Source organism: Manis javanica, chromosome 9, assembly GCF_040802235.1.
Source record: "Manis javanica isolate MJ-LG chromosome 9, MJ_LKY, whole genome shotgun sequence".
Lineage (NCBI taxonomy): Eukaryota > Metazoa > Chordata > Mammalia > Pholidota > Manidae > Manis > Manis javanica.
The window spans coordinates 61,533,352-61,555,723 of NC_133164.1; the positions used below are offsets into that span (position 1 = coordinate 61,533,352).

At 42.5% G+C, this 22,372-nt stretch overlaps 1 long non-coding RNA gene across 1 annotated transcript in view; it reads left to right on the plus strand.

Annotated features, from left to right (window-relative positions):
• Window positions 1–4,246: 4,246 nt before the first annotated feature.
• Window positions 4,247–22,372, plus strand: part of LOC140843527 (uncharacterized) — a 50,561-nt gene continuing 32,435 nt past the window's right edge. The window contains exon 1 of the long non-coding RNA XR_012121368.1: window positions 4,247–4,363. This is a non-coding gene — a long non-coding RNA (uncharacterized lncRNA). The remainder of the gene's footprint in view (window positions 4,364–22,372) is intronic.

Sequence of the window (22,372 nt, forward strand, 5' to 3'; positions counted from 1 at the left end):
AACTCCCACAGCAACTGAGCAGCGCTGGGCTGTGAGTACTCATACTGATGAAGGTGAGTGACTTACAGGGAGTAGACCTGAGTGCAGGGAAAGCAAACAAACACTGTGACAAAGTGGTTTTTCAGGCAATGCCAGTAACACAGGCTGGCAAAGGACACTGGTAGGGCCTTCCTAAAAAGGAGTATAAAAATAACCATGGAGGGAAAACGAACTCAATAAACCTTCAATAAAGTTTGCTGTAATGAAAACAGCCACACCAACAAAAACAGTTATACTACAAATTAGCTACTTAGGCCTAAAGCTGGGCCTGAAACTGAAGGTTTCTTTTGGGCCCCTCACTATCTTCTGGGAAAAAGTTTGCTTTTGAAAGTCCAAAGCAAAAATGCATACAAAATACATGTATTATTAAAGTCCTTGGGTGCTGCAGAAACACATTAGCAACAGGCTTGGCGAATGTAATTTCTTGCACACAGAAATACAAGAAAATGGTCTAGAGTGGTGCGCTGCCCACTAGAACCTTCTGTGATAGAAATGTTTCTGTTCTGCCCTGTTCAAGACAGTGGCCTTCAGCCACATATGATGCTGACCACTTGAAATGTGGCTAGTGTGACTGAGGACCTGGATTTTTACTTTCATTTAGTTTTACTTCATCAAGTAACACAATTTCATATTTAAACTTAAGTAGCCACATGTTATTTAAAGAATCTTGTTACTTGAAGTGTGTCCTGTGCATAGGAATACCACCAGCACTTGGATGCTTGCTAGAAATGTAGTCTCGGGCACCACCCAGGTCTACATTTTTTGTAAGATTCTCAGGAGAATCTCATGTACATTACATTTTGAGATGGTCTTTTCTAAATCAGTGGTTCTCAGCCCCACTGGAATGGGGTGCCAGGTGGGAAGAGGGTCATGAGCTAAATAACCTGTGCAGGGAAGGAAGGGAAAAGGGGCATGCATCCTGACAGGGGCTGGATTCAAAATCAAATTCTTACTGAATATTTGAGAGTTCAGGCCCTGCTGGGGCTACAGTGCTGAACAAAACAGACCTTTTTCTGACCTTATGTTGCAGACTAGTCAGGGACTATTTAACACACCTGTTAAATAAACGTACAAATAAATAAATATGTATTATAATAGACATCTATACATTGTGATAATGCCATATAGGAGAATCATAGAAAAGAGGTTAAAGGGGGGTCTGATAAATGTACATTTTGGCCAAAATGATCGGAAAAGAGGATAATGAGTCTTACTTAACAAGTAGAAAGCCTCACCCAGGTGTGGGCTTGTCTGAAAGGATGGTAAGCCTAACTAGAAGCACAATTAATTAAAGATGAAGACTACAAGTCATTCATGTACTAGTCAAGGTAGGACTGAGAAGAAAATGCAATGTCAAGTTTAGTGGTCTGCTATGATCTGGGCAGAATGCAATGATGTTGGTCAGAGACTACAGAGAAGGTAGAAGCTGGGAAACCTGTCTTGAGGGAAGTAGTGAAAGAACTCACTGGTTAAAGTCAAGTTCACACCCAAGCAAAAGTCATGGGAGCAGATGCAAACAGGTAAAACATGGAGGCAAGCCTGCCTAAGGCAGGAGAAGGAAAGGTCTCTTACCTTTTTCCTCTTAGGAACAATGATTGGCATCCCTGGTCTTGGCCGCTCAGAGACTGGGAGGCTCAAAGGCTGCTGGAATACAGCAGGTCCTCAGTGGGCAGTACCCTTCTCCAAGCCCTGAAGGCTTCTGCCCAAGATAAGACTTTAGTATCATAAAATATTGGAGTTGCAGGGGTTGTAGTGTATATTTATTCTAACTCTTTATCTGATTTCATGATGGACCTCATGGGTGCCTTCATTGTTCACCAGAAAACCCCATGTTGACTGGGTTCCTGCAGGAGGTTTCAACATCTCTGGTCCTTAAAGGCCAACCCTCAGCCTTGACCCATTTTCTCTGACTTGTTCTGTTAACATGAAGCCTACTCACAGCTATGTGCAAAGGCTGGTTCCACCCATAGGCTTTAGGATAGCATCAGGACTACTGTCATTAGTCACTGTACTCTCTTTGCATCCCTTCCAAGGCTTATTTCCTCTACAAAATCCTTTACTTTTGGCAAATGAATCTATTCCTAGTTCAGTGAGTACCTCAGGGATGTTCTTGGCCCTTCACTTTTATTCAAAGACCTTTTTGTTGTCTCTAGGTCCTATCAATCTTTTTAGATCCAGCTTAAATTCCAGCTCCTACACAAAGTCTTCCCAACCACTCCAGTCTTCTACACTTTTTGATTCATGTGTAAATACCATTCTAAGCATGGGGTATCTGAAATTAGTGTATTTAGCATGTTTAGGGATGCTCATGGAGAATAAGCAGAAAGCATTTACTTTTGTCTCTCATAGATCTTGTTATTTACTCCTCTATCCATTAACTAATTAAGTAAATTATTGAATGCTTAATGTGTGTTAGGCATTATTCTAGGACATGGAATTGCAATTGTAAACAAAGTAGACAAAATACTTGCATTCGTGGAGCTTACACTCTAGTGGAGGAGAAAAACAATAAAACAAGATATGTAATTGCAACATTTAGTGAAGTGCTAAAGGGAGATGAAGTGTTAGCACTTTCAGAAGTGTAGCCACATAAGGTCTCACTGAGGGGATGCCATTTGATTAAAGGGCTTAAAGAGATGAGGACACTAGCCAACAGATGCATTGTGGAGAGGCCTCCCAGGTGGAGGGAACAGCCCGTGCAAAGGCTCTGAGGCGGGATGTGTCTTCATGAGGCAGTGTCCATTCATTCTCAAAGTACATTCATAGGGTGGTCCTAAGAGTTACCTGCAGGTCCTCTGATGTGGGAAACACATCTCTTCTCAGCTGCTTATGGATCTTTTCTTAAGCCCCAGGATTCTTATGGTTCACACCCTCATTGACGTCACTATGACCTTCCAGGCAGCCCACCTGGGCAGTCTGTGGTAATGTCATGCTGGCAGAACACTGGCCTGCCAGTCACTGGCCTTTAGATTTTCTGGGCATCAGCCAGACATCATCCCAATGGGTCTCAGTCTATGTTCATGGACATATTAAGCTTCCAGGTGTCCTATTAAAACCTGTTTGCCTGGGATTGAGGTAAGTGCCTTCCATCCCTTCCTTCTGGTGGAAAGACAGGGAGCTTGGGGTTCTTTTAGTCACCAAAGTTTTTTCACAGCCTCTTAAACTTCTTTTCTCAGTGGAAAATGGGCAATCAGTAAAGGTTGCAAAGTGGTTTTATAACTTTTTTTGCAAGTCTTGCTTGGTGATTTCAAATCTCATTTTATAATATGACACATATTTGGCAGGGTGGAGCTCAGCTGAAATGGAGGTGAAATAGTGCCAGTTAATGTTACAAGAATATGTTTGGGTGCCTGAGAATGGAGGTGGTGACAATTACCCAGTTAACTACTGTATATACATAGCTTGTTAACTACTGTATATACATAGCTTCTCTAATCTTCTGAAGCAATTATTGCCTCTAACACTCATTTGGCACTTAATATACACTGCTTTGAGTTGTTAATTATTTTTAGTTAATATTTAATTATAAAGTCATACTCCAATAAATTGTCCACATTACGTATTTAAAATATTCTATATGCTGTTACATCAACTTACATCCTCTAGAAATACACGGAAATTCATTATTTTTTATACAAACTTTTCTTATTTAATCTCTTTATTCATACCTCCTTTATCTCTAACTGGTGTTCTAGTCCCTCAGTTTACCAATCACATCTTTTGTGAAAAACCAAGAATTCTATCACATAATAGGTGCTTAATAACTGCTTGGTGACAAGGATGATGTGTTTCTGGGTAAAACTTATAACTAAGTAGATATAGGAGTTGAAATCACACTTAAATGCAGTTGTATCACTAAATTCTCTCATGTGTGAAAGTATATATACAAAATGTTTAAGAAGTTTGTTATTATTATGTGCCATTTTGCCCCAGAAGTTGCTTGCTTCTTAGATATTTTTCTGTAATATGTTGGTACTGGTACTTCAGTCCTGGTTTATAGTTGTCATAGAAAAGTTAAACTTTGTAACTGATGTGAGAATGTATCTTTTACTTTTGTTGACTTGATCATGCATCTATTCATTAAAACATTTGGTTATTTCTGGTCTAAAATCTGGCATGCAACAAGCGTGGAAGTTGTCACTCCCATCCTTACAACAAGAATAAATCGGGGCAACAGTGAAAACCAATGACTTTTCTTGTACTCATCAGGGGACTGAGGTTGCAGAACAAACCTCCACCCTGAAATCTGGAGAGACAGGCAAATTCAGAGACGTGGAGCTGAGACCTGTTTACCTGGAGCAAAAGTTGCTGGAATCACAAACTGGTAAGAACACTCAAATAGTAGTTTCAATGAATTTCTGGAAGCTCAGTGAACATTAGCAGGAGAGTGAGAAATTCTTGGAGACTACACTTTTGGGGGTCCTGCACACTTTTGTGGCTTTACCTCTAGGGATCCCCTGTTCCCAGGTTTTCACAGTTTATATCTGAGAAATATTCCCTCATGGTCTGGCATGGGGAGAGAAGGAATAATCATTCTGACTACACTTAGAGACTTCTTCACAACAAAGGCCTGCTCTTCAGGGTGAAAGACTTCACCATCACCTCATCCGATTGGAGGAAGGGCATTTCTCCTGCTTTAGCACCCTGTAGACTACCTGTCCCACCTAAGGGGATGAGGAACATAGTCAACAGAGGTGAGAATTTCAAGAAAATAGATTGGGGATGCTGCATCCAGGGAAAAGAGTAGAGATCATATAAGAAAAAGCTATCCCACAGGAGAATTACTGTGAAGGTCACAGTCTTAAGACACAAACATACGATTTGGCTGTAGGATTATAGAAGGCTCCCTTTTCCCACTCCTTACTGCCACCCTGGCAGGGCTCTACTATAACAGTGGATGACAGCTGAAAGAGCTGGAAGATACAGACTCTGTGAGAAGGAGTACCTAGGGAAGCCCAAAGTCAAGAGGGAAGACCAAAACATGACACTAGAGGAATTTGAATCTCTGTAATTTACATGTACTGAAAATATTAAGCACATTCTAACTCCAGGTTAGATTATCACAGAGACTCATGCGGAAGGTTTATTGACCTCAGCTCCCATTACCTAATACAACACATTCTGCTTACCACAAAAAATTACAAGGCATGCCAAAAGCAAGTGAAAACACAGTCTGAAGAGACAAAGCAATCATCAGAACCATATTTATGTATGATACAGATGTTGAAATTATCAGACAGGGAATTTAAGTAATTATGATTAATATGTTAAGGGCTCTAATGGAAAAAGTAACCAATGTACAAGAAAAGATGGATAATATAAGCAAAGAGATGCAAATGCAAAAAAGAATCAAAAGGAAATGCTAGAAATAAAAATTACTGTAGGAGAAATAAAGAATACCTTCAATGGGTTCATTAGTTAACAGCCTAGGAAAGAATCAGTGAGCTGGAGACAATGGAATGCAACCAGAAAAAGAAATGAAAAGAGAAACAACAACAAACCACTTAAAAACTGTGGGACAATATCAAAAGGTACAACATGCCAAAGAGGAAAATGAGATAACAGAGTAGAAAACATTTGAAGTGATAATGGCTGAGAACATTCCCATATCAATGACGGACGTGAAACTACAGACTCACGTCTGTAGTTTGGAGAACAATCAGAATAGGAAAAAAGAATCCACACTTAGGCATATCATTCAAAGATCAGAAAACTAAAGACAAAGAAAACCTTGAAAGAAGCAAGAGGAGAAAAATTCCTTCCATGTAGAGGAAGAAGGATAAGAAATACAATGGATGCTCATCAGAAGCCATGCTTGCAAGAAGAGTGTGGAATAAAATATTTAAGGTGTTAAATGGAAAAGACTACCAACTTATAATTCTGTATCTAGCAAAGTTATCCTTCAAAAGTGAAGAAGAAATAAAGATCTCAGACAATAAAAATGGAGGGAATTTATCACTAGCAGGTCTGCCCTGTAAGAAATGTTAAAATACGTTTTTCAGCAGAAGGAAAATGATATAGGTCAGAAACACTGACCTATATAAAGAAGAGAACAGTGTCCAAGAAGAAATAAATGAAGCACCTGTCTCCAAGTGAACAGAACCGCATCTGTCTCATCTTGGCATAACAAGTACACATCTACATGATTCTATTTTTTCAGGAAACAGTGTATATTCTTGACTCTTGAAGTTGGATAAAAAAATTGCATAATGGATTTTGTTTCTTGTAGGCTTCTAAATGATAGGTCAAAAGTTTAGAGCTGGTAAAAAAATATTAAATTTGCAATATAAGCTATGAATACTACCTATATCTCGTATATATTGTACAAGTAAATATATGTGTCATTCCAGTGACACAAGATGGGATAAGTAAAGGAAAACACAATTTGGAAAAGAAAATGCTTTAGGAAAACTCTTCAGTAAAAAACAAAATAAAACTTTGTGAAACAATATTGCCAAGGTTTATAGTTATAGACTTTATATAACAAGCTTTCAAAGAGAACAAAATCTCAGGTAAAAAGCTGGTGTAGGTTTCACACATAGTTTTTGAGCTCTCTCTGTGTGGTAGGTGATGGCAATACCAAGATGACTAAGCCATGATTAAGATGAGCAACTAATTATATGGAGGTGCCATTTGATACCTTGTACAATTTTAGTTACAGCTTAATCCACTCCTTGCTGTTACTAGAGCATATTAAATTAGAAACTTCTTTTTTTTTTAGAGATTTTTTTTATTTTGGTATCATTAATCTACAATTACATGAAGAACATTATGTTTACTAGGCTCCCCCCTTCATCAAGTCCCCCCCACATACCCCTTCACAGTCACTGTCCATCTGCGTAGTAAGATGCTGTAGAATCACTACTTGTCTTCTCTGTATTGCACAGCCCTCCCCGTGCCCCCCACGCACTATACATGCTAATCGTAATGCCCTCTTTCTTTTTCCCTGCCTTTAACCCTCCCTTCCCTCCCATCCTCCCCGGTTCCTTTCCCTTTGGTAACTGTTAGTCCATTCCTGGGTTCTGTGATTCTGCTGCTATTTTGTTCCTTCAGTTTTCCTTTGTTCTTATACCCCACTTATGAGTGAAATCATTTCATATTTGTCTTTCTCTGCCTGGCTTATTTCACTAAGCATAATACCCTCTAGCTCCATCCATGTTGTTGCGAATGGTAGGATCTGTTTTTTTCTTATGGCTGAGTAATATTCCATTGTGTATATGTACCACATCTTCTTTATCCATTCATCTACTGATGGACATTTAGGTTGCTTCCATATCTTGGCTATTGTAAATAGTGCAGCGATAAACATAAGGGTGCATCTGTCTTTTTCAAACTGGAGTGCTGCATTCTTAGGGTAAATTCCTAGAAGTGGAATTCCTGGGTCAAATGATATTTCTATTTTGGGCATTCTGAGGAACCTCCATACTGCTTTCCACAATGGTTGAACTAATTTACATTCCCACCAGCAGTATAGGAGGGTTCCCCTTCCTCCACAACCTCGCCAACATTTGTTGTTGTTTGTCTTTTCGATGATGGCGATCCTTACTGGTGTGAGGTGATATCTCATTGTGGTTTTAATTTGCATTTCTCTGATGATTAGCGATGTAGAGCATCTTTTCATGTGCCTGTTGGCCATCTGGATTTCTTCTTTAGAGAACTGTCTATTCAGCTCCTCTGCCCATTTTTCAATTGGATTATTTGCTTTTTGTTTGTTGAGGCACATGAACTCTTTATATATTTTGGATGTCAATCCTTTATCGGATCTGTCATTTATGAATATATTCTCCCATACTGTAGGATACCTTTTTGTTCTATTTATGGTGGTCTTTGCTGTACAGAAGCTTTTTAGCTTGATATAGTACCACTTGTTCATTTTTGCCCAGGGAGATATGTTCATGAAGACGTCACCCATGTTTATATCCATGAAATTTTTGCCTATGTTTTTTTCTAAGAGTTTTATGGTTTCATGACTTACATTCAGGTCTTTGATCCATTTGGAGTTTACTTTTGTATATGGGGTTAGACAGTGATCCAGTTTCATTCTCTTACATGTAGCTGTCCAGTTTTGCCAACACCATCTGTTGAAGAGACTGTCATTTCGTAGATACTTCTTGACAAGAGCCCAAATCATTTATCTAGATATAGTGTACAGCCTAACACATAATAGGTGGGGAACCAATGCTTGTGAAGTGGGAGTTTACAGGGTTGGCAGACTAGGACCTGCAGGACCAATCTGGCTTATTGGCCAAATCCAGCCTGTGACCTGTTTTTTTTGTAGGGCTTTAAAGCTAAGAGTGGTTTGTAGATTTTTAAGGACTGTAAAATTCACACAACACTATGTGATAGAGAATACAGGTGGTGCAAAGCCTAAAATATTTGCTCCCATGCCCTTTACAGAAAATATTTTGCTGACCCTTGCTTTATTAGGATGCTTCTTGTAGCTCCTCCTGAACTCTGTCTTGGAGAAAGGCATCTTTGGTATCATGTTATGACCCTTTGGCACTAAATCCTCACCAAAGCCTTTCTTAGCTCCTGGTGGTTTTGCTTCAGCTGAGTAATAAATGGTTGGTAAGCCCTGCTTGGGCTATAGTCTACTTAATATAATATGGTAATGTGCCTGTTTAACTTATGCCTGGGTTGGCAAAAAAATTGTGCCTTTCTCTTTGGCTTCTGGCTACCCCTTCACCAAAAAAATGGAGGAACAAATGGTAAGAGCAAGCCACATATGACACCAGTGTCCATGAGGGCCCTCCTCATTTAGAAGATTTCTTTGGCTCCTTTCTTATCTCACCATTTTTTGTTTATATGTTGTTGTTACCTTTTTAGCAGTGCACACTCCTGTTTCTTCCACCAGGTATTCAACCTGAACATTCCCATCAGCAATGCCCATAGCTCACTGGCCATGGAAACAAATGACCTCAACAAGAGGGATGCTCATAAAGTGGGTCAGAAAAAGCCCATTGCTCCTGCAGTTTAGTAGGTTTACAAACAAAAATAAAATTTCAAGGGAGTTTTATGAAAAGTAAAAACCACACATACATGTAAGATTATAATAGGTAATTCTGTGTGTGTGTGTGTATGTTTGCACTAAGCTATATGACCTTTAAAGGAAGAAAACATTTCTTCTCTATCTGCCTCCCCTGGTTTCACCACATGCTCAATAAATACTGGTTAAATGAGAAGAGAAGAGCATTTACAAGAGCTTTGAGTTTTTCCAAAGTGTGGCACCATTCAGTACCAAATCTGATTAATGCAGTCTGGGTGCTTCTAGGGCTCTGCGAGAAGAATCTCTTTCTCAGTCCAAAACACAAACCAATTAATAAGGAAATGTGGTGTTTTGCATCCTCAAACCAGATTTCTGTAACAAAGCCCCTGAATATAAGAGTGATGAGTGTTTCGACTTGAACTTTTCATTAGAGACAATGGGGGAAAAGCGTGGGCATGGCTGGGTGTGGTCCTGGCACATTTTTATGGGTCCCCAGAGCATTGCCAGCTCAGGAGAGAAGTAACTACTAACTCCTTTTAGAACTTGCTGTTCAGTTCACTTTTGCTTTCTGTTTTTCTCTGAACCAAAGGTCAGCCCTCTTACGTGTGCATTGTACCACCGCCATGGGAAGAGATGGAGATCAAAAGAACCCCATGGCATGATCTCACCAGCACTTTGCCAAAGCAGGGGAGCTGCCAGCTTCCCTTTCTCACGGGGACTTTGGACCTTTGGTTGGGTTTCTGCGGGTCTGAGTGTACCATTAGCTCTGCGTTTCACTCAGACCTCTTATTTTTAAGGCCATCTATGAATTTTTTGCTCAGGCTTTCCCCAAATGATCTCCACTGAGCAATGTTTTACTGAAGATAAATATGTAGATGTGGGGTGGGAAAAGGAGAGACCTCTGTTTTTCCCCCCTCCCGTTGGCCTTATTTATGGGTTTCAGATGGTGATAGGGATGTTTATAGGAAACTTACCCTCAATGCCTGAACCCCTGGGTCGTCAAACATCAGGCTGCAAATTTCATGAAAACAGAACTTTTTTCCAGGATTTTGCAGGGAGTGAGGGGTGGGGTGATTAAGATTTCCTGACCTTCCTGTTTTCAAGCTGCTGGAAGTGAGACAAAAACCATATTTCATGACTTCAGTACCTGATCCCAGCTGGAATCTGGACTTGCACAAAGAGGGGACATGTGTGCACATATCTCACAAACAGGCAGATACCTATACAGAGGCATTGTACGAACTTATGAAAATTTTATTTAAACACTCAGAGTAGTCCCATTTCAAAAAAAAATCAGACAAATTCCAAAATATTTTAGAAAGACTTTTTCTAAGTTTTATAACCAAACAGAACAACAATCTGATCTGGGTGGAAATTGCAGTTCCTTAGGTTGGCCTGATTATGCTACAGAAAAAAGAAAGAAACTCAAACTTAACCCACAAAAGTAACACACGGAGGCCAAGAATGGGGGTGGCATGATGCTTTCTACATGCCTTGTCTTCGTCTGCTTCCTCTTCCCCACCTGCTGGAATCAGTCGTTCTCAGACGGATTTGGAGACTCCCCACTGCAGCCAGTCAGGCCCTCCTCCTGTGGGCCAGCATGGCTACGAGCAGCAGCGTTCTCAGCACAGAACACTGCTCCCCTAGACTCAGTAGATGGGTGAGCCAGGGCCGGGCACGGGAAGAAGGTGGGCAGATGCAAAGCCACAGATCAAGTGATGGATCAGATTAGCCTTTGAGTCATCTTGCAATGGTGTGGCTGATGCCACGCAGGTTATCGCCCGTGGGGAGCTGCACCCCCAGACATGTGCATCCTCTGAGGCGCCAGCCTGTGTGCACACGATGAGCCAGGACGTCAGTGTGCGGCGCACAGAGGAGGGGCCGTGGAACACGGAGAAGGCATGCTTTAAAGGGAGAGTCAGAGTTTCCAGCAACCACTTTCAGTTGGCAGAGCTCTGATTGGAACCATGTGACAATTTTAGGCAAGGTACCGTAGGCAGCCAATTTATTACATATGGCAATATGATTAATGGTATCAAATGCCTTTTTTTGGTGACATCCAAGAACACTCCACCAGCCAACTGCTTGGAGTCCAAGGCAGTGAAAATCTGTTCCATGAATTTAAAGACAGGCAGATGAGGTTAAATGAGAGACGGCCAGACGCCAAGGCAATGATCATAAAGTAAGTTGTTTCAAAAAGCATAGAGTGTTTTAAATCTGGTCTTGAACAAATCCCAGCCAGTCCCCTCCTACCCCAACCTGTTTTTTTTATTTTCCTTTCCCCCTTTATTTTTTGATGTGAAAGCCCTAATAACTACAGTCTGGAAGACATTTCTGAACAAGCTGCCTTCCACTTGCCCAGAACCTCTTCCAGGCCTGGGTGGCTCTGCTCGTGACCGCTGACTGCGTCTTTCCTTGGAATCCTGTGTGTGTGTCGGGGTCTGGGAGGGAAGGTAAGCAGCAAAGACCAGCAGAAGGGCTAGATGGGGGAAAAGGCCCCCTGTAGGCAGGAGAAGGTTGCTGATCACTTGGAATTTGAAGAATGAGGATAAAGATTGGGGAAGACAGTGAAGAGACAGAGAGAGCTTCCAGATGGACATGTTTCCCAAAGGGCCCCCACACAACTTGTAATAGGTGCTTACTACATATTTGTCGAGTAGATAAGTGTAACAACACCCCCCTCTGAGGTTTTCTAGTGGACATATGCCCATTTGCCCATGTTGTGAGTCACTGCCCTTTGAAAAGGATTTTACAAAAAGACCAACACATTTTGATTGAGGGCCCACCAGGCACTGGGCACTCTGGTAGGTGGAATAATTTATAACCTGTAACATTTATTTTTATTTTTATGGGCTACAGATGGGTAGTTTGTTTTTGTTCCTAATGGAGCTGATTGACCCCTAATCATATGATTTGCTGATTAATTTTTCTCCACTTTTGTAAGAACTGAATCTGTTTGGTTATTTAGGGATAAATCTATTATTCAGAGCTCCACTTTCTATCCATCAATTGGGTAAGCTCTTAGACCTGGTCTGAAGGTCCTAGATTGTGTCTCTGGCAAAGCATGTTTTCCTGCAAAAACAAAATGTAAAATGGAAAGTGTGAGTAAATGATGAAAATGTGTGGCATCAGGGGATACTGGCCCAGGCAGAAGAGTGAACATGTGTTCACGATGAGGGGAAAGGGTCCTAAAAGCAAGACTATAACATAAGGTGACTGGGTGCTGACGTTGTGACATCACCCTTGGGGACTGAGATGTAGTCTGAAATCGAGATGATTTTCCTCAGTTTGTACTGCTGGAATTTTTCAACTAATTCCAACATACCTTGTGATGGCTGAGTGACAGGGGTTGACTGTGTTCTAGTAACTCTCTCTTTGAACGCCGCTATTATTCATTGAAACTGATATAAAAATCAAAATTTAGTGCCAACTCAACCCCACTCCCCCATATTTAAGTGAATTCCAGGGAATGACTCTCCTCTGATACATGATTATTTCTCCCAAGTGAATCATGCTCACTTTTAAATAAAAATTTCCTTTTGCAATGTCTTCTGAAGGCCAAAATGGAGCACTTCAGGGAGCTGCTATAATGAACAAATCAGTCTATTGGTTATGCTGGGAGGAGTTCTCTTTTTCTTTGTAGTTCTTTACAGCCATGTGAGATTACCCAACGGTACGCCGTTGTATTAGTTTCTAATGGCTGCTGTAACAAATTATCACTTGGTACTCAGAACAACACAAATTATTACCTTACAGTTGGAATTCAGACCTTAGGCATGGGCTTCATCTGGCTGAAACTGAAGTGCTGGCCGGGCTGCCTCCCCTCCGGAGGCTCCAGAGCACAGTCCAGTGCCTTGCTTCTCCCGGCCGGTGGAGGCTGCCCTCATGCTTTGACTGGTGGCCTGTTCCTCTGTTTTCAAAGCCTGCATCAGAGCATCTTCAGAACTCTCTGCTTCTCTCGTCACATCTGCTCTCGTCACGTCTCCTCTGACGCTGACCTTCCAGTTTCCTTCTTACAAGGAGCCTTGTGACTTCACTGGGTCTACCCAGATAATCCGGGATAATCTCTTCTTCTCAAAAGCCTTAATTTCATCACTTCTACAAAGTCTTTTTTTTAAATTTTTTTGCCATGTAAGGGATCATATTCACAGAGGCTGGGGATTAGGGCATGGACAGTTTGGGGACTATTATGCTGCTTTCCACAAGCATGATGATGTAGGAAAAAAACGTAGAGAACCATACAACAAATTTACAGTAAAAAGCAATCAGCAAATCTCTGTTCAGCGTCGCTCCTAGGTAGCTGCTCTCCACCTCCGCTATTTCCTCGCTTTCATGGCGCACTTTGTCACTTCATTTATTACTCAACTGACAGCAGGAGCCTGCAGAAAAAGAATAATACTAGACTGAGTGCTTGCTCAGTGCCAGCAGTCACTCACTTAATTCTTGTATGGAGTAGGTGCTTGACAGATGACACAACGGAAGCCCAGAGAAGTTAAGCCACTTACCCAGTGCAGCCCAGCTACTGAGAGAAAAAAACCAAGATTTGGATCCCTGTCTGTATGATTCCACAACTTTCCGTCTTTAACTGCCACATCTCCCTGTCTCTCAAGTCTACTAAAGGGAAGAAAAAAGCTAAAAGGGGATAGAAGTAAAGGGGGAGAGAAGGGGAAGGTTGGCAGAGACTTAACATTTCTTTCTATTTTTTTCCTCCTCTTAAGTCAGTCCCATAGAAAGTCAAAATACAACCCTGCCTGGTATTCTTGTGTTTATTGCTAATGACTAATTGCTCTTCACAATATTTCTTTACTTTCAACTGCTATTCACTAACTGGGTCCCTAGATAAGGCACAAATGGGTCTAAGTGACCTGTTCCATGTGTTTTCTCGATCCTTTGTATCTACCAGGGTCTTAGGGACTGGAGAGAATCTAGCTCCCCAGTCACATAGCCAATGGCTATGCCATCACTGCCTCTGTTTTTGTTGTTTTAAATGACTGAAGCCAAAAATAAGCAGATTTCCCAATTAATAAAAGCTTCATAATGCATAAATTTATATATTCAGGATGTCATTTTTGGCCCCTAGATATGCTAAAATAGTTATAATATTTTTAAAAAATTAAAAGACATACCAAAATAAGAGGTGAGAGATTAAGCTGAAACAATCATCCTGTCACAACTAAAATGACCCAGAAAAAACATGCATTCAGCTAACATATGGCTGGAGGGAAGAATGACTGTCATGTAATCCTTACCTGGTTTTTTGCACACTGTTCTGCAATCCAGAGAATTTCTAACCTTTAAAGGATTCTAAATCTAAGAGATGTAACTATCTGGTAATGTGACCCATTCCAATAGCCACAATTTGCCTCCATAAAAAAGTCATGGCTTATAGAGTGCAATAGAACTGACAGATGTCAGAACTCTGGTGCAGGAATGTAATCATTACCAAAACTTCCTGAAAGGAACTTTTGCTGTAAGTGTTGGGCACAAATAATTCAAGATATAAAATCTGCAGATAGCCCAGAGTGGCCCCGGTTGCCTTGGGCTCCGTGGCACTTCTGGGAATAGAAGAAAGCATTCGTTTTGCCTAATTATTAAGGTAAATATTCATTTATTAAGTTAACAGTAACAAGAACACAATCTCCAAAATGAAAGACTTCTAAAATTAGCATATTCAGAAAAAAATCTTGGCCTAGGCCAAACTAGTTCTTCCTTTGTTGAACCCAAAATATTACAGGTACATATATTTAAAAAGTCCTTTTGCATTTTGAATCCTGACTAGCAAATTTGATCCATTTATAAATACCTATCTTTTGTGCAGATAAACCCCACAAAAGGCCTATGGCCTCAAAATGTGGTTTTATCATCTTAAAAAAATTGCTATTGCCCCATGTTTTCTATTAGTATTGTTGGAACATTTGGGAAAAAAGTTTAATTTTTCCATAGCTTTTCCTCTTTTGTCTATCCGAGATCCCAACAGAGTCATGAGACGATGGCTTATTGTCTTTTTAATTTATCCAAAGACACCCTTCTTCTGCTGGAGCTGTAATTCAGTGATTCTTTCCTTTGGTGTCTGGAGGGAGCACACAAAGTCCTAACTCTCTCTCTGAAATTTGTTTTTGGAAAAGCTGAGTAGGGGAAGCAGAACGTAGCTCATTTCATTGTCATGCTGGCTAAGTGTTAAGTCACTTTCACTACATACCAACTGAAGTCACTTGTAAATGCCAATGCAATAAATAGAAATAGAAATAGAAAACAAATTTAAAAAGCAGAGATTTGGACAGGTAAAATGTATAGGGTAACATTTGCTCTAAGAGAAATTTCCTATACCTTATTCTTTTCATGAAGTGGCTCTCAAACTTGAGGAGCATCTGAATGACTTCCAAGGCACATGAAAAATGCAGATTTCTGGGCCCCACCCCTAGAGTTTCTGAATGACTGGGTCTGGATAGGACCCAAGAATCTGCTCTTCTGGCAAGTTCTCTAAGAAGATGCTGCTGTTAGTCTGAGGGCCTCACCTGTGAACCACTGCTATCAACTGAATGTAGAAGCTTATTTTAAGAATGGTTATTAGAGATTTAATAATAAAATTGGGAAAAAAATATGTGGAGTAAAATAAGAAATATTTAATTATATATTATGTATTAGGAATTGTTTTATATAGGTTACCTCATTCGATTATCAACAACCTTTGAGGGTAAGTATTTTTATTACCTCCATTGTACAGATGGAGAAAATGAGGCTCAGCAGGTTAATGACTTGCCTGAGGTCGCCCAGCTGGAGACGGTAGGACAAGGAGGTGGACCCCATTTCTCAGACTCCAAGCTGGCATCCCTCCTTAACTGCAGTGCCACCCAGGTGCTTGGTTAAAAATCCCACAATGTGTTTCTGTAGTAATATAACCTTCCTCCCAAAAAAGACTCCTTGCTAAAGTCGCGCGATCTAGCCGCCTTGCGGAACCCGGGAGCCAAAAGGGTGTGTTTTGGCTGGTGCCAGCCTCCCGGAGTCGCTCACTCAGGAGAACGATTTCCATAACAAAGGCCAGTTCTCCTCCCCAGAAGCGCAGGCGGGGGAGTTGCGAGTGTTTGCCTCCGATGTGAGCCACATTTAATGCTTATCTGGGTGAGAGGGAATTTGATGAGAACAAATACAAAGCACAATTCCGAGAACAAAACCACTAATTCAAAGGTGGTTTTCCTACGATGTAAAATCCTTCAAGCCTGTTAAAAGGACAGAAAAGAATTCCGCCGAGGAGTGGCGTATATTGTGTCTGATTTCTCAGACTGGGGCACTGCCACGGGGCTGCTCTGGGTGTCTGGGCGGCTTGGGGGGTGGGCGGCGCAGGGCCGCCGCAGGACCGGCAGGGCGCAGGGGAGGCCGTTCGTCCTGCCCACCCCGGTGCCTCCGCTCACCGAGGAAGCTTCTGTCCAGGTCTCCTGGTCTCCCAGACTATAAGCATCCAAGCACTGCAGTGCCCCGATATGTTTGTTTTCCTTTCGGCTAATTTTATCAAGGTGTGGGGTCATTATTAGCCAGATCACAAAAGTAAGAGCTCATTAATATGTATCAGCTCCAAATCCTATGACTTCATCTGTTAATTTGATCTTGTTTTTCCTTGTTTACGGCAATTAAATCAGACCCTGATAAATCTGAAAATGAAAAAAGGAGCCACCAGTAAGCACAGCTATTATGATCACTCATTAGAAAGCCAAGCAGACTCTCTGATAAATCGTGCCAGGGTTTTTAAGGAATAGATGATTACCTGCTTAAACAGCATGGAAGCTACCAGTAAAATGTAGCAAAATGATTAAAGAAAAAAAAAGAACACCTCCATTACATCCAAGTGTAACAGATGGACAGTTGTACTTCGGGGAATGTTCTCAGAGCCCGTTTCCTCCCTTTCAAGCGAGGGAGGGCAGAAGCCACGGGCCCCCCTGGGCACAGTGCAGAGACGGCTCCTTCCTCCTGCCCTCCCCCGCCCTCCCTCAGCCTCCCCTGCATCCTCCCAGCGGCAGCAGGATACGCTGCTCAGCTGCTCCTGAAGCCTCCCCCCAAACTGTGTGCGGGGAAAGAGGCGCTGAGTACCAGGGGCGAGAGGTGGGGAGTGAGTGTGCCGAGCTGGGCACGGTGAATGATTCCTGTCACACATGAAGCTGCTCATCAGGCTGAGCGTTAGCTGTGGTGGGTGCCCCTCCCTGGTTCCCTCAGTGTCTGAGGGTGCGTCCTCTGGGGAACCACCACCTTACAGGTCTTCGCAGGAGGCAGAGCTACCTCCTACATTTGCAGCTGAAAATGCCAAACACCAGCTTCCGCTGCAGCTAGGACATGCACACTGCCTGTTCTAGGCTCAAGGCTGTCCTTGGAGACGCTTTCTCAGGTTCCAGGGTGTTGTGATTCCTATGGCCACCGAGGCGGTGGCACTTGTGGCTGGCAGCTTCGGAGTCTTGACTGGCTGAAATGTGTGGGCCTGGTGGTGGCAGCAGGCAGCCCCTCCTGGGAGAGTTCTGTGTAGGGATTTGGGGGCATCATCGTCCAGGTGGCGTTTCTAGGTGTTCTAGCATATCTGCAAACTAATCAATATCTTAAAAGCAAAACTTTGTGCTTAAGTGGGCCAGAGTTTATTTCTGTGGCTTGCAGTTAAGAACCCTGGTAGTCAGAAGGGCAGTGAGTGGCTTGGGTCTCAGGAAGGAGCTGCTGCTCATCTGTGCCGATAGCCAGGGGAGGGGACCAGCTTCCTGTTCTCCACAACAGCAAGCCTGGCCACCTCCAGGGAATAGGGATGGGTGCAAGGCAGCCTAGATCCCTGTCTCATGCTGCCTTGGGCTCAGTTCATGTACCAAGGGGCTCAGCTGAGTTTTTCCAGGGAAGGCTTTTTTTCTGGGAAAGTTTTCTCTATAATTTCTCTCTTTCTTCTTCCCCATGTAATCATGCTATTCCTTTAGCTCCTCTGTAGCAATCTGGTCCCACTTGCCTCTGAGGTCTCTGCAGGGATCTGTGTACAGCCAGCTTGGCATCTTGCTGAGTTCTGATCCCTTCACACCTTGGTCTGGCTTGTCCTCGTGCCCACAGGTCTGTTTGCTTGAAAAGCATCCAACTCCTCACAGTTCCTTTGTCTCTCAGCCTTTCTTTCCATTTTCAGTCTTCCTGCTAAACCCAGGAGCTGGTTAAAAATGGGTCACCTACAGTCCACTGTCTTTATTTGTTGGCTTCTCTCCTTGCCGTAAATGCTGAAGTCTGACCTGTGTAGTGGTTGCTTCTATAGCCTCCCTGTCCCTTTTTTTTGACTCTTGACCAGGTTCTCTCTGTCATTTGGCTTTCTCTGCCTTCTATAGTGGACAGATACCCCTGAACCCTCTAAAAGCTGATATGAAAAATTTTGTGTGCCAGTTTTGCTTTTCGGTGGGCATGTGAATAGCTGAAACCCTATCACTCCGCAGTTCTGACTCAAAGGTGCTTTGCAAAGTTACCAAAAGAAATTGCCATCCACTTTCTTACCTTCTAATTACTTGCATGTTGCTGGCATTGCCCTCACTTCTTATTGCAGGCTGTCCAGTGCCTCGCAAAGTCCCTTCACATTATTCCTGGGGGTTCTCAGAGGATTTTGCTCATGTGCTCGTGAATAACTACTGTCAGCTACCAGGTGGTGTCCATCAATTTTTTTCTCATCTGCTCTGGCTCCCTTCTTCAGTATCAGCTGCTTAGACTTCTGCTGCCTGCCAAGGAGTGGGGACCTGCCTTGTCGCTGACTTCAGGAGCAGGCGGATGGCCCCAGGGGCCCCGGGTCCTCTGCCATAGTTGTTGGGCCCTCCCCAGTGGGCCCTCATGATGCGCACTGTGCTGTGCCCTCTCCCACTTTAGGAATGCAAAATGCCTCTCTCTTTGTGTGTGTGATGCTTTCCCACACAGAAGCCCTGATTAAAGGTTTGGGTAGAAAAAAGGAACAAAAATTTCAGTTTTTATATCCAATTCTCCTTCCCACTGAGGATTCACTTCTCTCTTTCAGTGATAGAAGATTTATTATCAAGGCAAGAAAAAAAAACTTGTCCGTCTGACTGCCTCTTCCATCAAGAAGTCTTTTCAGAAAGTTAGGGAGCTGGTATTTCAGGCAAGTAGATTTCTGGTAGGCTGCCCTGTCCTCTCGTCCAACCTGCGGAGCTTATGCAAGTGGAGATGGGACTACTTAGTTCAAACAGAAGACCTTCCCACCTTGATCAGGAGGTCTAGACTTTGGCTATGAAATTGCTGGAATTATTTTTCAGGTTGGGGAACTCTAGAAACTAACTGTTTAGGCTTAGGCTGTACACCCTGAAGGTGCATGTTTTCCTGCAGGATACCCGAGAGGTCAGACCACTCCCAACTCTGATCTCCTCCTCCCCTTCCTAGCCTCTCTGCAAAACAAGGATCATTGCAGTCTAGAAGTCACCAACTGCCCCATTCCCCCACATCTCCCTGACCTCCTGCTGTTCCGAAGGCCCTCTTTACTTTCTTATCTTATCCTGCATGTCTTCTTGTAGCTGTTACCAGGTCTGTAGCCCAAAAAAGTTACTGTGTAAATAATTTATTATTTAATGCCTGTCTTCCCCAGGAGGACAAGTTGGAAAGGACTGTGCCTACATGTTTACTGCTGTATTTTCAGTATCTACAGCTTTGCCTGGCATTTGACACCTAGTAAGGGCTCAATAAATATTTACTGAATAACTGCATGAACAGCTGAGATTCCATAATTATAATTTCTAAGCTGAACTAAAATCCCCTGTTTTGGGGAAAACAGAGTGAACTTGATGCCTTTCCTGGGAGGTTCCTTGGGGGTAGAGAGAAGATATGAGTCTCTGGGGATAGTCGTTGCAGGCCTCTTCTACCTGTCTTTACCCAGAATTATCATCCCCAAAGAGCTGTAGTGGTTGGTGAGAATAGTAACAGGAGGAATATAATCAGGGCTATTCCCAGGCAAAATTACGAAGTAAGGGATGTTTATTTTTGAGATGGAAAGCCTCCAGCAGTATTAAGGAAGCTTCTAATATTATTTTCAAAAATTCAAAACCCACAGAACCCACAGCTCTGGAAGATGATTTTGTAGAAGTTATCATTACCAGTTATTAACACATCACAACTGGAGTTAGATATCATATGAACATGTGTAAATGTGCTCATGAACTCCATTGCAATATTGTAAAGTTCTGAGCCATTTTTCTTCAAATCCTTGAAAATTTGCTTTAACCACTTCTGTTACTTCCCCAGAGAAGGAAGGGCCACACCTTCCTGTGGCCTTGGAAAATGGCATTTGTTGCTCACCAAACACCCATGTACCTCTCCACATTTCCCAGCCACCTGCAATCAAGTGGGGTCAGAAACATGACATTTAGTGGCCAACAGACTATGAGAAGACAGAATGTGTCACTTTCTGGCCAAAGCATTGAAGACCTTCCAGCTCTGTCTCTCAGTAGTGGAGCCCCTGCTGAGGGGTCGGAGTGTCCACCAGCATTAGCCCCCAAGCAGAGCCACCCACTAACCCACAGTGGACATACGGTATGGGTGAGAATTAGATCTTGTTTCAATGTAGATCAATCAAGGTGTGTCAGGATTTCTACTCAGATGGTTGAACTGGTTTAGGGTAAGCATTACTGATAGATATGATCAGGTTGAGAGAACCAACTAGGGGTAGAGACTAGAGATGGCTAGAAGCCTTTACCACCCCTAAGTGTGAAGGAACAGGAGCCCCGTGGAGAGCTTGAGCCTTGGAAGGAGCCTCAGGTAAGGGAGACACAGCCCCTGCCAGGATTGTTGTGTCAAAGGAAAGAGGGAACAGGGAAGAAGTACCTAGACTCCTCTCTCTCCTGCTCTCCAGTCTTCTGAGCATGCCTCCCCTAGGAACTTGGCCAGAAGACAGAGGTCATGTGAGGCCAGGTGATACAGTTTGTAAGGGTCAGCCAACAGGGTACAGAAAAGGGTGGAGAAAGGAGCAAGGCAGATGGGGGCTAACAAGAGTAGTCAACACAGAGAGCGTCAGCCAGCCAGCTGACTAAGGTTGGTCCCCCGCTAGGCTGTAGTCCTAGGCTGTTGGAGCATCTGTGGTGCTGTATCACCCTGAGTTGGACATCTCACCAACCATGGATTGTTAATTTCTCGAAAGTGGGCCCAGTGCTGCATTCTTTTTATATCCCTAGTGTCCCATGCAACACTTGGAAAATAATCTATGCTACACACCAACTTAGAAATTCACTGATTGCTATGCTGAAGTGATGGCAAACTTCTTTTCTGTGAAATGCTATATTAACACCAGGTATTGTTTCCATTTTCAAAATTTAAAGATCCAAATAGTAACTGACGGTTCCTGTGAGATTTGCCCCTTAAGTAATCTTAATTTGCCAAATATTTTGGTCATATCAGAAGCAGAGAATAAAAGCTATTAATTATGGCAAATGTTTGTGCTCCCTGCCTGTGGCTGGTAACCGAGGACAATGGGGAGATGTAGCCCATGGACTTGGAAAGATCATACTCTGAGAACTAAAATAGAACTTCAGTACAAAGCAGAAATGAACAAAATCATCTGAAAGCATCAGTATCTCCCAGGCCAAGGGGGGACAGGGGCTACTGAAGTTCCTATAGGACTACTTGTCACTAAGATATCAGCTGGGTTCATTTGGGTTTTTCAGATTTAGCTAAAACTGCCACATATTCCCTCTTCCATGTTCTGTGGCAACTGCAAAGCTTTCCTCAAGATTTGTAACTCCCCAGGAGCCTGGGGTCTCACGAGCACTCCGGCCTGTCGGGCGTTTACCACTCCTTAACTCCTGAGCCTGTTGGTACCTCCCAGCTGGGGCCTCTCCCTGCCCTCTGCTCCGCCCCTCTAAGAACAACTGCACAAGGGCTCTGTAAGTGGCAGACTTCACTGAAAGAGAAGTTTTATATCAGGGACAAGAAAATATGCAAAATTGGATTGTATATGTTCAAGTTCATAAAGATACTATGATTCTGTCACAGGCAATTTCTCTCTGCTCACATTTTCCAAAGACTCCACCCTGTGGCCCGGGCCCCCTTCTTTCTATTTTTTCCTTCCTCATCCTCTCTTTTCTCTTGTTCTCTCTTCCATTCTTAATTTTTGCCTGGCTTTGTTTATTTCTTAACTTAGTTTTTCCAAATTACAAAATGCACAAATACAATCAGTTGAAAAATACAGAGGTCTATAGATTTAAGACACCGTACTCCTCTTTGCAGTATCAGCTATTGCCAATATTTTTAAGTTTTGCAATCTTATTAGCAAAAAATGTTATCACCTTGTTGCTTTAATTTGCACTTTCTTGATTAGAAGTGAGGGTAATTTTTCCTATATTATTTATTGGTCCTTTGAGC